The sequence below is a fragment of the Pieris rapae genome, chromosome W (assembly GCF_905147795.1).
Source record: "Pieris rapae chromosome W, ilPieRapa1.1, whole genome shotgun sequence".
Lineage (NCBI taxonomy): Eukaryota > Metazoa > Arthropoda > Insecta > Lepidoptera > Pieridae > Pieris > Pieris rapae.
Window position 1 is genome coordinate 1749666 of NC_059533.1, and position 16597 is coordinate 1766262.

Sequence of the window (16597 nt, forward strand, 5' to 3'; positions counted from 1 at the left end):
CTAACTAAGAGATATGATACAGTTAGAAATTAACAAATAAAATTACTAAAAATAACCAAATTAAATTACACGAAATTAACCACAAATTTAACAACAATAGTAACGTCCTATATCTAGTGCGAGCGTCGAAGAAGTGCGCCCGACCATACAGCGCGCCGTGCTTATATAGCCTGAAAACCAGTTTAGTCCAGTATTCCCCGCTGCTACACGTCACTTGACTTTTTACAGCTTATTCGGCCTCTCCTGACGACGGTGCGTCCTCGCCCGTGTGATGATAGGCAGGTTGGCATGTTGAAACTTGACCTGCTGATGACTCTTGTATCACGTGCGGTGGTTGTGGTGAAGGACTATCGTCATCATCAGCGCCACCTAAAAATTACATCATTTTTGTTATTATAACGTTAAATTAACATAACTTCATCGAAAGTAAGAGCGCATCCATTACTCTCGACACAACATTAGTTCATTTTTTTTTTACATAGCAAGAGCGACTCCATTGCTTTAACAGTAAGAGCGACTCCATTACTGTACATCACACTAAGCAAGAGCGACTCCATTACTGTACATCACACTAAGCAAGAGCGACTCCATTACTGTACATCACACTAAGCAAGAGCGACTCCATTGCTTTTGATAGTAAGAGCGACTCCATTACTATCACTCAAGACTCCCGCAGGTCTTTACCAAAATAGGTACTACCTATATGATAAGCAGTTCTAATAAAATGACAGTTTTCACAAACATTTATCAACATACATAAGTTTTGAAAAGGCAAGTAAAAATTACTTACTCTCAAAGAATGCGGCACACACATCAGGGGTCCATTCCCCGCGCCAGGGCAACATGTATTCCGCGGCAGCTTTACCATAAGAACCAGCGACTAATTTTAGTTCATATCTGTCCTGCGACAACGTCGCTAAAACCACATATGGTCCGCGCATACAGGAGTCTAGCTTACCAACAGCTTGGCACAAATGCAAAATCGCCGCCATTGAAATGCACACCCTTGCGAGTCAACCTCGCAAAGCACGATGTCTTCATATCTTGACCATTGCTAATGACTCGGCATAGATACTCGATCTCCGTAGTCTGAAAGTTACATTTTTTTTTTTTAATTAATGAAAAAGCCTGCCTGGGTCCCTTACCCTTACCCCCATCTCTGACACATCATGTAATGTACCTAAATCCTCTTCTATTGTTTTACTAGGTAATAATACGTCATATACACAATTACAACACACAAGGGCTCTGCCTGAATCTATGTAAAATCGTAACGTATTTGATATAATTCGTTGATATACAACCTGTGCATTGCCTAATTCTTATGGCATCTTTATGTACTCATAGTGACCCTCAGGTGTTACGAATCTCGGGAGTGGTGTCGATGTTTTTTATTTAATTTTATCTGGTGAAAGCCAGTAGCCATATCAAGGTAAATATAATAGGTAGCTTTACCTAGCCAAACAATATGGTCCTCAATTAACGGAAGCGGGTATTTTAACTGTCTTTGAGTTTTAAGTTTAAAGTCGACACAAAGCCTATCTGAATCGCTTTTTTTCTTTACAAATCTCTATCTCTTATTATTTATTGATTTAACACATCTTTTATGATATCTCTAACGCGTAATTTTTCATCATACGACATTTTATAAGGGCGGTAAACTATAACTAATTTAGCCTACCGCTCGACTCGGAACGCTGTCGAACAAAACAGTCCTCCGTTTTATGTCCTACCTTCTTTCAAAATGTGCAAATAATTTTGATATTAGAAAACTGCCTTTTATCTAAACTTGAATTGTTTGTAGATTGGGTCTCTGGTGCGGTTCCATATTTAGTTTTTTTTTAGAACACAAAATTTGTATATGACCAATTTCCCCAGATGAAAAACAGTTAATATTAGACTGAAAATTATCTCGTTTTCGGGAATTATCTCGCAAATTTGGCCTTTTAACGTGATTTTGTATTATAGAGCGCGGTTCTAGGGGCTTGGTATAAAATGAGAGGATTTTAACTAAGCCTACCGATGATAAATTAGCACTAGTCGCGGCGGCGCGAACTTGTGGGTCCTTAATACCCCAAATAACTACTGCGACATTTAACTCTTTACTCATTCCTCGTACAACACGCAATACGTGAGATAACTATCAGAGTCTGTTGTCATTACGTCGAATAAAATATTTGCTAAGTCTACTCGCTACGGAAAAAGCTATTTAAATTCTCTCAACTATGATCATTACTAAGCCACTCATTTAGCCACACTTTAGCATCCACTTTCAAACAATATCCAATCAGAGATACACACTCACGGTCATCCCAATAATTAGACAACCGCGCAGTCTTTCTGCTCACACCATATATCGAAATATTTGAAAGACGGATCAAAATTAGAAATATAAATGGAGTTAGATCTTACCAGAATTGTGCTCAACGCACTTACTAGTTTGTCGGTCACCTGATTAAGTACCAGATCAGTGCTTGACTCGCATGCGCTGCTTGAACTTGGCACCGGAGCGTTCTCGTTTCCGTCAGTACCAGGTGGTAACGAGTGTCGCTTAAGGAAGAAAGCAGCAAATCCGATGGTGTTGCGCATGTCGGTGCAAAGGGCCGATCCCCTCGCGGTGGTGTTGCTGAGCACTGTTGTGGTGACACCACTGGTGGACATAGCTCAGTCGCTTGCGTCGGTTGACGGTTTAATATCGACTGTAACGTTTCTTCAAGCCCAGAGACGAGCACACCGTCTCTTTTTACGTGTTCGCCGCCTACCCTCCATTATTTTTATTAAACGTATATCACTCGCGTTTCAAACTGACTAAAATAAAACCACGTGGGCGTTAATTTAAACTAATCAGAAATGAGAACGAATCCCACTACTGAAGTTAGAAATTAACAAATAAAATTACTAAAAATAACCAAATTAAATTACACGAAATTAACCACAAATTTAACAACAATAGTAACGTCCTATATCTAGTGCGAGCGTCGAAGAAGTGCGCCCGACCATACAGCGCGCCGTGCTTATATAGCCTGAAAACCAGTTTAGTCCAGTATTCCCCGCTGCTACACGTCACTTGACTTTTTACAGCTTATTATACATATACGGCTCGAAAAGGACCAACTTAATGGCGGCGCTGGTTGCTGATTATATAATTTATATCTAATGAAATTTTGAGTGGACTGTATTTTTCTAAAGTATGGTTGCTCAATATTTGGGTCTTATATTGGAGAAAGAAAGAAAGGACACGGCACAGTACCTTCAACCTTCTTGGCTTCCTTTCTTATGGCTTGTATCACAAAGAACGGTTCGGTGGCCGTCGATACGTAATCTTATACTAAAATAAGTCCTGAGTACATACCTCAAGGCATTGCTTCTTATTAGGGCGAAAGGCACAAAAAAACACGTCAGCCGTAAGGATGGATAGATTGTTAGTTTTGGGAACAAGAAATGTTAGGACTGATGCTGTACCTTGCCTTACAATAATAGTTCACGAATACGCACAAAAACAATCACTATAATAGTCTAAATGGAGGACGTAACTATTGACAAGAAATTCAAAAAAAAACACTATAAAATTGCATCTAACTTTACGCAACGAATGTTCAACCACGACTCATTAACAATGCGTATGCGCGGATCAGCCGAGTTAAAATATTTTTGGGATCACCCTAATGGCCCTCAATTAATTTTATAAACTAAAAATGATTCTATTCCGAACAGTCCCCCGTCCCAGTCAGGCTTAACATGACTGAGTCCAAAACCGGAGGCTGGTAGCAAAGGTTATGCCACTGGAAGACGTGACAAGCAGGCCACGGCTCTTTTTAAAACCGATTCCCCAACGCGGACCTCGGCGACTCGTGGGGTACCATCTGCACCCGGGAATAGTTTAATAATGCGACCGCGTCTCCAAGATAATGGTGGCATATTTGGTTCTTTGATAAGAACCAAGTCCCCAACCTTAGGCGGATCTGTTTTATCTATCCAACGAACTCGTTGCTGCAATAAATGGAGATATTCTATATTAAAACGTTTCCAAAAACTCTGAGATAATTGTTGTAGCAGTTGGAAACGTGAGAGCCGATTAATTGGTGTGTCCACAAATGGATATTCAGGTAACGCATTGAGAGGAGCCCCAATCAAAAAATGTCCAGGAGTTAAAGCTTCTAGATCATTTGGGTCCGAAGATATAGGACAAAGTGGTCGTGAGTTCAAAACAGATTCAATGTTACAAAAGACTGTGGCTAGTTCTTCATATGTAAGAACTGATTCTCCTATAATTCGTCGTATATGTGTTTTGGCCACCTTCACTACAGCCTCAAATATTCCACCCCAAGATGGATATCCAGCCGGACTAAATTTCCATTTAATTCCACGACGAGAAAGTGAACTTTCGATAGGCAGTTGGTTTTCAGTCAAAAACTTATAAACTTCTCCGAGGTAACGTTCACTGCCCTTAAAATTTGTCCCACAGTCGGAGCGAATCAAGTTTGGTAATCCTCGACGACTAACAAAACGAGACAAACAAGCGATAAAAGCTTCAGTACTAAGTGATGACACCACCTCCAGATGTACGGATTTTGTAACAAGACAGACAAAGACACAGAGGTACCCTTTTACGATCTTGGCGTTTCGCAATGATGAAACCTTGATGGAAAATGGCCCAGCAAAATCGGTGCCTACACCAGAGAAGGGTCTAGCAGCAGTAATGCGATCTGGAGGCAAATCTCCCATTTGTGGTTGAGTCAAGGATGCTTAACAAGGAATACACTTAAAAATAACATTTCGAATAGCCCTCCTGGCTGACAAAATCCAAAATTGTTGATGAATAATAAAAAAAGCCAAAAGTGTATTTAAGCCAACATGTGCATTCTTTTCGTGTCTGTCAGTAATTATCAAATCTCCCAATGGAGTTCGATTAGGAAGGAGAAGCGGATGTTTATGATTATAAGGTAGTTCTGAATGGCGTAATCTCCCACCTACGCGTAACAAACCCTTATCATCAATAAATGGATTCAGCTGAGCAACAGATCCCTTTAATTTACCTTGTCCTTTTAGAGTAGCAAAGACTGTTTCAAAATGCTTAGCTTGGATATAACGAACCCAGAATAATAAGGATTCATTTCTTTCATCTGGTGATAATACATTTGACATATTCTTAATTGTTGGATTCCTTGAATTATAAATAAACCTCCTAATCCAGGCGGTCACTCCAATCAATTTGTCTAATGAACTAAACCTTGCGAGTAACGGGTCTAAGTTTTCTATCGATTCCTGAACGACAAGAGAAATAACTCTTAAACCCGGAAGAGGCTCAACAAGTTCCGTTTTAGTGCGAGGCCAACAATTTTCGGGTTGGTACAGCCAACCTGGAGCCCACCATAAGGGATGGTCTAATATTACTGGAGCCTCACAACCTCGAGATGCACAGTCTGCCGGATTAAATTCTCCCGGTACATGCCTCCAATCCAAGGTCACGACAGATTGCTGAATTTGACAAACCCTATTGGCCACAAATACTTCCAAAACGTGAACTGACGCTTGCAGCCATGCAAGAACTATCTGACTATCAGTCCAAGCAAAACACTTCTGAATATTCATTTTTTGGCCAAACATGGATTTAACATGGTTTATCAAACGTGTCAATAAAACAGCACCTGATAACTCTAATTTAGGAATTGTTAAGCGTGTTCTTACCGGTGCAACCTTACTCTTTGCCATAACTAGTTTAACCGTTACAACACCAGATTGATTGACAGAACGAATATAAACTGCAGCAGCATAACCACTTTCCGATGCATCACAAAAACCATGAATATCCACTATGCATTTCCCTGGTGGCAATAAAGACCTATCAATTTTAATCAATTGAATTTCAGGAAGCTACGAAACAAACCTAACCCAAACACTTAACAATTCACCAACTAAAGGGGCATCCCATGTTAATCCTTGTAACCAAAGCTTTTGTATAAAACAACCAACCAAAAAACTTTTGCCCAAAAAACAACTGGAGCTAACCATCCATTAGGATCGTATATCCTGGCTACAGTTGAAAGTACTACACGCTTTGTCCAAGATTTAATTACATCTATGTCTTGCACTCGAAAGGTAAATATATCACCTAACGGTTGATACTGAATACCTAATACTGCAACAGCGTCAGGGTTGTCCACGTTCTGAAAAATATAAGGATGTTGTTGATGATCCTCGGGTAAACCAGCAAGAAAAGCTTGTGAGTTAGACACCCATTTCCTTAACTCATATCCACCAGCCTTAAGAATCCCAATTAGCTCATCGCGTAGTATCAAGGCTTCTTTCTCATTTGCAGCTCCAGTGCAAATGTCATCAACGAAAACATCACTATTCAAAACATCAGCTGCTCTTGGAAATTGCAAACGTTCTCGCTCAGCCAATTCTAACAATGTACGAATAGCAATATAAGGACTTGATCTGAGTCCGTATGTATTGGTATTTAATTCAAATACTGTAACTGGATCGGATTCCTTCTCACGCCACAAGATAAGTTGATAGCAACGGTCATCAGTATGAATTACGGTTTGCCTAAACATCATTTTAATATCTGCAACAAATACAATCTGATGTCTTCTAAAATTTGTTAAAATATCACCAATGTCACGATGTAACTTTGGGCCCGAATGCAAACATTGATTTAAAGAAACTCCATTGGAAGTAGGCGCTGAGCCATCAAAAACCACTCTTATTTTACCACTTTTAAACACAGCATGATGTGGAATGAAGTAGTGCTCCTGTGTGCGCCAATCATAATCAGAAACTGACATATGTCCGAGCTTAAAGTACTCATCCATAAACTCTATATACTTAGCACGAAAAGTAGAATCTCTCTTCATTTGTCTCTCCATGGATGTTGACCTTTTCTCAGCTAAAGACCTGGAGTGACCCAAAGGTGGTCGGGATGGTAAAAAAGGTAACCTCGTGACAAACCTACCCGAACGGAGACGACCAGTGTTATTCTGAAAAAACAATTCACATTCTTGGTGCTCCGGATTTTCACGAGCCGCTGTGGGAGGCTCTTCGACTTCCCAAAACTGTTGAATGGCTTCAGCAAGTGAGAGTCCCACACACAAGTTACCATCTTCAACGCTAAGAGATTCTATTGGAAACACAGGACCCATAATGACATCACCAAAATCAGTTGTGACTGCTACTAAACCCGCTGGTTGTAAAAGTGTGCTTTTACTTAGCCGCAGCATTCCCAAAACTTCTGCTCCGAGTAGCAAATGTGACCTGGAATATGAAATGTACAATCCGCTAAGTTTAGACTACGTGTAAAATCTAATATCTCCGATGGTAATTTAACAAGTGGGTGTCTGCCCATAACATTATCTAAAATTATGGCAGAAATTGTAATCTGTGGCTGAGAGCATTGAACAGGAGAAAAAGTAAGTGTAACTTGTCCCCGCAAACCAGCAACCTTAGAGCCACCTACACCAAATATACTCCCGCTAGCAGGGAAAATACGCAACTGTAACCTATCCACCAAATCCATTGACACCAAACTTCCCTGTGCTCCAGAATCCAAAATCGCACGCGTGGTTACCTGCTCACCTGATGGAGAACCAACACAAATCTGTGCGGTGGGTAACAAAACAGTAATAGGAGATGTAGGAGTTCTAGTAGGGACGTGACCTAGTCAATATCCTTCTGGTTCAGGGACCCGCTGGCCTAAACGAGGCCACTCAGAAAAGGGCAAAGGCCTAACAAAATCACGACGTTGCTGTTCAATAACAGGTGATGCACAAGAGTCATAATTATCTTTGCTCTTAGGAAGTTGTTGCTGATCAGAGGTGACACGAGTCCTGTCATGAGACCATAAGTTTCCCCCGCCCCTGCAGGGTGGTGGCTGCCTCCGATGATAATCATAATAACCTGATCCTGTACGGTGCCTGGAAGCATGACCAAAACTACAGTGTCTAACCTTCACACCACCATTCCACTGATCACCTGTATTTTGCATATCTTCAACAAACTCCCGTGCCGGTGCAGCTGATTGGGGTGAACCATTCATATTACCACAAAGTATAATGTGATGATTGCCATTACATTGTTTGCATGGTCGTGACACTTGGCATTGTGATGCCAGGTGCTTACCTAAACAACCATAACACCACTTCCGCTGTCGGGCAATATTTCGCCGTGCTTGAAAACGTAATGCTAAAAACTTTTGACATGACACTACGGTGTGATCAGGGACTCGACAATAAACACAACATTTGCCTGGATGTTGAGTTGCCACGTTATAAAACTCGCTGGTCAGGGCGTCGCATTAAGCGCATATGCTGTTGTCGCGGCCTAGTAGAAATTGGGGCCGGCGTCGTGGACGGCGCTGGAACATTATCCTGTCTGCGACACTCATCCTCTAAAAACAAGATCAATTCATCAAACGTGGGAAGATGAGTGGTTGAATCTCCACCATACGCCTGTTCAAATCGGGTGCGCATATCTAAATTTAGTTTTTGTAATGTAATATGCAACAAAATAAAAAAACCAACTATCTACAGGCAAATTTAAACCCCTTAAGCCATTAATTGCCACTAATAAAGGATTTAAAACTTGAATTCTTAAGTTGTGGCTCTGCACATTACTATGTAAATTTAAAATGACATCTACGTGGCTATCCGCTAGCCTACGTATATTTTGATAACGCCTCATTAGTAAATCTCTGGCTATATCATAATTGTTGTCCACAAGTGCTAAATGTTGGACTAACCCTTTAGCCTCCCCGGTGAGACTAGCCAACAAATATGCCAACTTTTGCGCAGATGTTAAATCACCCCTTGAGTGCACTAAACTATCAAATAAATGTATAAACGCCACCCATTGGCTTAAGTCGCCACTAAAATGGGGCAAATCTAATTTGGGTAACCTACCTATAATACCACTTGAAAAAGTTAAACTATCCTTCGATTGAAGGTTATTTGACTGAGTAGCCGAATTTAATTTAATAATACCAACGGCTTCCCTGATTTGATCAGCCAAATCCTCAGCCTGATCCATGTCTGCACAAACCTTGTCCATCACCTCCGGTTCCAAACCCAATTCAAGTAATGCCTGATACGATCTAAATAAATCTTTCATCCTATCCTCTAACGCGTCACTTCTTGATAGAAGGGCCTGAACGCGATCTTTTCGCGAAATATTTAAAACGGCCGATCCTAGCCACCGCAATACACCAGCTATTTGTGCCATGTGCGAAACCGCCATTATATAAAAGTATAAAAGTACAAACAATAGCACAAAAATCAAATAAAAAGCAAATTATAATAAGCGGCTAATAACTTACTACAAAAAACGATTTATAACACTATCAAAACACTATAATCCCTACAAACATAACAAGATATATGCATTAATAAGTTATGAACCCAGGACTTATATACCGAAAAATCATTAACTAAAATGAAACCACGCTCTGCTACCAAAAAATTATGTATCACAAAGAACGGTTTGGTGGCCGTCGATACGTAATCTTATACTAAAATAAGTCCTGAGTACATACCTCAAGGCATTGCTTCTTATTAGGGCGAAAGGCACAAAAAACACGTCAGCCGTAAGGATGGATAGATTGTTAGTTTTGGGAACAAGAAATGTTAGGACTGATGCTGTACCTTGCCTTACAATAATAGTTCACGAATACGCACAAAAACACTCACTATAATAGTCTAAATGGAGGACGTAACTATTGACAAGAAATTCACAAAAAAACACTATAAAATTGCATCTAACTTTACGCAACGAATGTTCAACCACGACTCATTAACAATGCGTATGCGCGGATCAGCCGAGTTAAAATATTTTTGGGATCACCCTCATGGCCCTCAATTAATTTTATAAACTAAAAATGATTCTATTCCGAACATGGCTGGATGTGGCTTCTTGCTGCTGGATTTGGCTTCTTCCACTAATTTTATCACAGACACCGAAAAAGTATGTAACGATATATATATCTCAAAACAATTATTACAATAGACAAGATAAATAATTAATAAGGTTAAATGAAACGATACGAGCGTGCGGAGTCCGAAACAAATATCAACACATTGCGAGGCGACCAAATTAAAACTACCCGCTGCTCAATTTCCCTTTTTCTTAAATGTCGACGCATTATTGTGCGTCACCTACAGCCCGTTCCGGTACTAGTGCCGTCATAGGGAAGGACATTAAGGATATATTGAGCAACCATTAAGATAAAAAAAATGCGAATTTGGCGCAACCATCTTTATAATGCATACTAGCTGACCCGGCAAACGTTGTTTTGCCATGTTTTTGTGCCAAAAAATTAAAGTTTATAATTAACAAAAAAAAACATAAGGGATGATTGTGAAAAAAAACATGAGGGGTTGAAAATTTAGGGTTGCATGTATGTTTGTATGGTGTATCGCAAAAAAATAAAAACGAAAAATTTTGTCTAAAAAATAAAAAAAAAGTTTAGGGATGGACCACCCTTAACATTTAGGGGGATGAAAAATAGATGTTGTTCGATTCTCAGACTTACCCAATACGCACACAAAATTTCATGAGAATCGGTCGAGCCGTTTCGGAGGAATTCGGTTACTAACCCCGTGACACAAGAATTTTATATATAAGATTTTACAAGAAATATTTATAAACCCTGAAAATCACTATTATATTTGATTTTACCTTGGTACTAAGCAAATCTTGCGTGTAAGGAGGAGACAATTTCTTTATCTGAATGGAGCCAGTACTGTCAGATATTTCATTTAGGATAACCTCCTTAGTGACACCGCGTTCGAAGTCCTGAAAAAAAAAATGTTTAGTATAACACAAAGGAACATAATTATAAAATTCGTTAACATAACCACGCACGCTGTAAAGCACGCGAAACGTCGGATAAATTAAAAATTATGTTAAATAATTATAAGTTTACAATAATACAGCAGTAGGAGCAGTGTTGGCCTAGTGGCTTCAGCGTGCGACTCTCATACCTGAGATCGTAGGTTCGATCCCGGGCTGTGCATCAATGGACTTTCTGTCTATGTGCGCATTTAACATTTGCCCGAACGGTGAAGAACGTCGTGAGGAAACCGACATGTCTTAGAGCTAAAAATTCGACGATGTGTGTCAGGCACTGGAGCCTGATCACCTACTTGCCTATTAGATTTAAAAATGATCATGAAATAGATACAGAAATCTGAGGCCAAGACCTAAAGTTGTAGCTGATTTTTTTTTAGTTGCAGTTAGATATTGGATATAGAAAATTTTAACAAAATGAGATCAGTCTCTCAGCCTTTTTTACATTTCGTTCATTATATTAAAACTTATAAAAAAGTAAGTACCTCATCATCGCCACCATCTTCAGCATCAGGAACAGAATCTTGATCACCAGAACCGAGTGCTGAGAAGAATTTATTCACATCACCTTCGCTTGAGTATGGATCTGCAATCAAAATCAGATCAGAGGTTTTTTTCCAACTTTTATGGACATCTATTGCATATGTTCCTTTTATAAATAAATCGTATTTCTCTCCCCTTTTTTGACATCTTACAAATTGGTCAATCATATTATGTGTTTAATCATATACCTAATGGGGGGGGGGGGGTTTGTTATCTGACATCTTATACTTAATTTCATATGGAGCCCAAATCGCGGAATTATGCTCGATATGACTTCTCTATGATATATGTAACCGGAACTGAAAATACACAACTGTGCAGTCTAACATCAAAACAAAATGTATGCCCACTATGATTACCTTATTAATCCAATATATTAATGAGTGTATTGAAAGTGATCAACTTAATTCTAGTCTATATCCTTACCAATAATCTCGATATTTCCCCGTCCACTATGATCCTGGTCTCTGATCTGGTTGGCCACGGAGATGGCCTTCAGCCTCTCCACACTCTTGGCCTGGTCTCCGACGTACAGGAGGATATCCTATCTACATCCAGAATAAAACAGTCGCCTTTGTTCATTCATGTAACTGATGGTTCCACCTGAAAATTAAAAATGGCTTACATAATATGATGGATATTTTTTGTTGTTGTTTGTATGTTTTCATTTATTTGTTTATAATACACACAGTCAGTGTCTGTGATACACTAAAATGTCTGACCAAAATATAAAAAACTAACATAAAACATTAAAACCGATGATAATTTGGAAATATATATCAAATTAAAGATTTAATATTGCCGAAACAATCTCACTACGATACATGGCGGCGCTGGTTGCTGATTATATTATTTATATCTATTGCAATTTAAAGTGGACTGTAATTTTCTAAATATGGTTGCTCAATATTTGGGTCTTATATTGGAGAAAGAAAGAAAGGACACGGCACAGTACCTTCAACCTTCTTGGCTTCCTTTCTTATGGCTGGATGTGGCTTCTTGCTGCTGGATTTGGCTTCTTCCACTAATTTTATCACAGACACCGAAAAAGTATGTAACGATATATATATCTCAAAACAATTATTACAATAGACAAGATAAATAATTAATAAGGTTAAATGAAACGATACGAGTGTGCGGAGTCCGAAACAAATATCAACACATTGCGAGGCGACCAAATTAATACTACCCGCTGCTCAATTTCCCTTTTTCTTAAATGTCGACGCATTATTGTGCGTCACCTACAGCCCGTTCCGGTACTAGTGCCGTCGTAGGGAAGGACATTAAGGATGGATATATTGAGCAACCATTAAGATAAAAAAAAATGCGAATTTGGCGCAACCATTCCCCCGGGCTTGCAAAAAAAAAAAAACAATAAAATAAACTAGAATACAATAATCGAAAAGTTCATTAAGCCTACTTATCTACCTAATGATCTATTAATCTAATCTATACAAATGTAAACTAACTATTCTCGAGGTAAGGGACAGAGACGTACTACAGGACGTATGTAGGAACCTGTAGCCGTACGAACGCGGACCACACGTGTGACACCGTTTGAACCAGGAAAAACTTCCTCCACTATTCCTATTCCACGCTTAAATAGGAACGTGCACCAATAAAATTAGTTCTGGCGGCGCTGGTTGCTGATTATATTATTTATATTTATTGCAATTTAAAGTGGACTGTAATTTTCTAAATACGGTTGCTCAATATTTGGATCTTATATTGGAGAAAGAAAGAAAGGACACGGCACAGTACCTTGAACCTTCTTGGCTTCCTTTCGTATGTCTGGATGTGGCTTCTTGCTGCTGGATTTGGCTTCTTCCACTAACTTTATCACAGACACCGAAAAAGTATGTGGTGAGGTCGCAAGGTTTAGTTTTGCTAGTGCCGGCGGATCAATTAGAGAAACACGTCTTTAACTTTTGAATGTATAATGACAACTAAAAACTGAATCACCATAAGCCGCCCACCAAAGGACTACTAAAGTCCTTTCAAAACAAGCAAGATTAACAAAATTTATCTGTAATTAATCACATGTTCTGAGTTTGCTTCTACAACAATCATTAAGTTATTACGTATAGGCATATGATGCGTCAGAATGAATTTATACAAGAAAAATAGTAAAATAATAAATGTTATCAACTATATAGCACTAATCGATTTCGATGGGCAACGCACATAGTTTGGTTACGCATCTCTTTGTTATATGATCTCCATTCTTTACACTATAGACTCTGGAAAGACCATCAGTTGCACTCCTCCATGCAGCGTCTTCAAATGTGCTTCTGCGACCACTAAATAGGTAAGTCTACTTGCGTGACCCAAAATGGTTGGGTGCTTCACTTCATTAGCCAGTTCAGAGTTCCTGAGCCGACCGCCCACCTTAAGGGTTCCATCTTTGTCAAGGTAAGGATCTAGTGCTTTTAGTTTGCTTGTTTTCTTAACTCTTTTCTTTGTTTTTAACGAATCTATATCTTCTGTAAATTCTTCTTCTTGTGCTCTTTTTATACAGATTTGCATCGATATGTGTAGTTCTTCAGTCGTGATTTTACTATCTATTCTGTCCTTAATGTTTTTTGTTTCAGGAATCTTCGGCAGTATGTGATTGTTCTAAGTAGCTCTAATAGTGTAATTCTTCAAATTGTGTGAGTAGTCTCTTCTCTTGTTCATTTTTGTTGTAAGTTATTTTAAAATTTTGTATTTTATTATTTTTCCTTTCAATATCTGTTTGTATTATGTTGGGTTGAGTGAACTGTATCTTCGATTGTTGTAACCAGTCTGGCCCATGCCACCATAAATCACATTTTTTAAGATTTTCTACTAGCATCCCCCTGGAACCAACATCAGCTGGATTATCTTGACTTTGAACGTGATACCACTGACTGCAAGATACATTGGTTGTAATCTCAACAACTCTGTTTGCCACAAACACCTTCCAGTTGTTTGGCTCTCCAAATAACCATGCCAGGACAATGGACGAATCTGTCCAAGCATAAATTTGAGTTGCAGGTATTCTCATTGCTTGACCAACTTGCTTAAGCAATCTTGAGAGTAACAACGCGCCGCAGAGCTCCAAACGAGGTAATGATATTGTCTTCAACGGAGCCACTCTTGTTCTTGCTGCGATAAGCGTCGTTTTGTTCGTACCATCTGGGTACGTCACTCTGCAATATACTACAGCGCTATATGCTTGAATGGATGCATCGTTGAAACCGTGGAGTTCGATGGACTCTCTGTTGGCGCACGTCGTACCTACCCATCTTTCTATGTAGATTCCATTCACATGTTCAAGGTCAGATCGCAATGTGATCCACTTGCTGGCTATTTTTGAATTCAATGCATCGTCCCAGGTTATCTTTTCCAGCCATAGTTCTTGCATTAGTATTTTTGTCAGAACGATGCTAGGCGCAATCCAGCCGAGTGGGTCAAACAGCTTTTGGATGTCAGAAAGAATGCTTCGCTTCGTGATCACTTCATTGATTGAAGGTAAGTTTAAATTGTACTCGAATCTGTCTTTTCCTAAATTCCATTGTACGCCAAGTGCCTTTATTGTTCCATCAATCTTTAGTTCCAGATTAGCATTAGACGATCTATTGCTAGGATCAACTGTTTCCAAGAATTCTCGGCTATTGGACGACCATTTCTTTAGTTCAAATCCGCCCAAATGAAGAAGTTCTCTAAGATCTTGACTATTCTTTATTGCTTGTTGCAGACTGTCACTTCCAGACATTACGTCATCCACGTAGAAATCTTCACGCAATATCTTGGCAGCTTCTGGATACCGGTCGCCTTCATCTTCTGCCAATTTCATAAGGGTTCTTACGGCGAGATAGGGAGCAGCAGCTGTTCCAAATGTAACAGTCAACAATCTGTAGTCTTTAACTTCTTCAGATTGGTCGTTTCTCCACAAAATTCTTTGATAATCTGTGTCTTCTTGGTCAACCCATATCATACGGTACATTTTCTGGATATCAGCAACAAAACAAATGGCGTGAGTTCTCCACCTCATTATCAGGTTTCTCAGATCGTCTTGCAGTACAGGACCCGTCAACAGTTCGTCATTGAGAGAGACACCGTTAGAGCCCTTGCACGAGGCGTCAAATACGACACGAGTCTTCGTAGTTTCTTTATCATTACGGATCACGGCATGGTGAGGTAGGTAGACTGATTTATTATTTATTTCTTCTTTAGGTATTTCTTCGATATGTTTTAGATCTATGTAGTCTTGAATTACTTTCTTATATTCTTGCTTTAATTCTTTATTTTGATTGAACCTTCTTTCTAATTGCATTAGTCTTTTCATTGCTATTTCTCTCGTGTTTCCGTCTGTTGATTTAGGTTCTTCAATGTTGAATGGTAATTTGACAACGTATCTTCCACATTTATCTCGCTTCTGTGTCTTAGTGTATATATCTTCACATAACTGTTCGTTTTGTGTTAGGTTTCTTTTCGTATCTTCATCAACTTCCCATATTGTTTTCAGTAAATCTTCTATATCAACTTCTTGTTTCATGACCGTTAAGGATTGCTCATGATTGACCTTGATGTCAATTCCACCCATAAGGATCCATCCCAGGTATGTATCTTGTGCGCATGGTGTACCTGGTGGACCTTTGATTAATCCCTTCTTCATAATGTTTACATACTCATTGACACCCAACAGCAGATCAATGTTACAGGAGGCGGAATATGTTTCATCTGCCAGTTGAATGCCAGCAAGGTGCGGCCAATCTCTTCTTATTATTGTGCCCGAATGTATGTTAGACGTTAAGGGCTTCGTCATCACGTAGGCTTTAATAGGTAAAATGAAATTGTTCCATCGTGATGATACATTAACATTAACTTCATGCCTCACTCTGACCTTCGTGGACTCAAGTCCGGACACGATAAGATCTACTGCTCTCTTCTGTAGTTTCAGGATCTGAGTTGCCTTCTCACTTATAAAACATGCTTGAGATCCTGAGTCTATTAGCGCCTTCAATGTAGTAGTATATCCACGTTCATTCTTTAAAATTACTATTGAAGTGGCTAATAGTGAAATTGTCTGTTTCCGCCCTGCGTGATAGTGTGACGCAACCATTGCTTGAACTTCCTTTTCTTCTACATTTGCTTGATTGGATGACATCGGTTGATTAGCTACAACACGAAGAGTCGCGTCCAACGCGCCTACAGAATGCACGTGTGGTACGCGCTCTGCATGCGCTTA

General features: G+C 39.4%; 2 long non-coding RNA genes and 1 pseudogene across 2 annotated transcripts; all 3 read right to left on the bottom strand.

Annotated features, from left to right (window-relative positions):
- Positions 1 to 344: 344 nt before the first annotated feature.
- On the bottom strand, positions 345 to 2744 carry LOC123690523. Its single transcript, XR_006751145.1, has 3 exons — positions 2413 to 2744; positions 791 to 1089; positions 345 to 369 (listed from the first exon to the last, which is right to left on the bottom strand). It is a non-coding gene; the product is annotated as an uncharacterized LOC123690523 (long non-coding RNA).
- Positions 2745 to 10670: 7926 nt separating this feature from the next.
- LOC123690503 lies at positions 10671 to 11947 on the bottom strand. Its single transcript, XR_006751124.1, has 3 exons — positions 11812 to 11947; positions 11328 to 11428; positions 10671 to 10788 (listed from the first exon to the last, which is right to left on the bottom strand). It is a non-coding gene; the product is annotated as an uncharacterized LOC123690503 (long non-coding RNA).
- A 2479-nt stretch (positions 11948 to 14426) lies between these two features.
- The window catches only part of LOC123690437, a 30459-nt pseudogene continuing 28288 nt past the window's right edge, over positions 14427 to 16597 (bottom strand).